Here is a 441-nt window from a genome sequence, read left to right as displayed (position 1 = left end):
TGCATATACATTGAAGCATAATGTCATTATATCTGATACGCATATTCTTACCTATATATATAAAAAGAACACGTTTTGTATATCAGAATACCAACAGACAAATGCTTTGGTAATTGATAATGAAAAGAATGATAGTGAAAGTAACTGTCCATTCACCATAGACTTTTTTCTTTCTTTCACACCCTTCCTTTTTCTTTACAAAACAGAACAAATGAAACAGACTTATAGGCATTTGTAGCTGCTAGGAAGTGCTCTTTTTGTGGCTTTGACTTTTTGGCTTTCATTATTTGTAAACTTCCATATAAGTACACCGGTCACTTGTTTGAAATGTGCCTGGATAGAGACTCCTCACCAGAATGTGGAAACGGAGGAAAAGACATGCTTCAGTACATCCCATTTATCTTTGTTCCCACCTTCTTGCTAATAATCCTCCCCCCCCCT

General features: G+C 35.8%; 1 protein-coding gene across 1 annotated transcript in view; it reads left to right on the top strand.

Annotated features, from left to right (window-relative positions):
• Positions 1-441, top strand: part of LOC119585718 (lysophosphatidylcholine acyltransferase 2-like) — a gene marked incomplete at its 5' end in the record, with an annotated part of 73,891 nt that overhangs the window by 63,130 nt on the left and 10,320 nt on the right.

Source organism: Penaeus monodon, chromosome 20 (assembly GCF_015228065.2).
Source record: "Penaeus monodon isolate SGIC_2016 chromosome 20, NSTDA_Pmon_1, whole genome shotgun sequence".
Classification (NCBI taxonomy): Eukaryota; Metazoa; Arthropoda; class Malacostraca; order Decapoda; family Penaeidae; genus Penaeus; species Penaeus monodon.
Note: the sequence above shows the minus strand (reverse complement) of the source record. Positions and strands in the feature narration are given on the sequence as shown.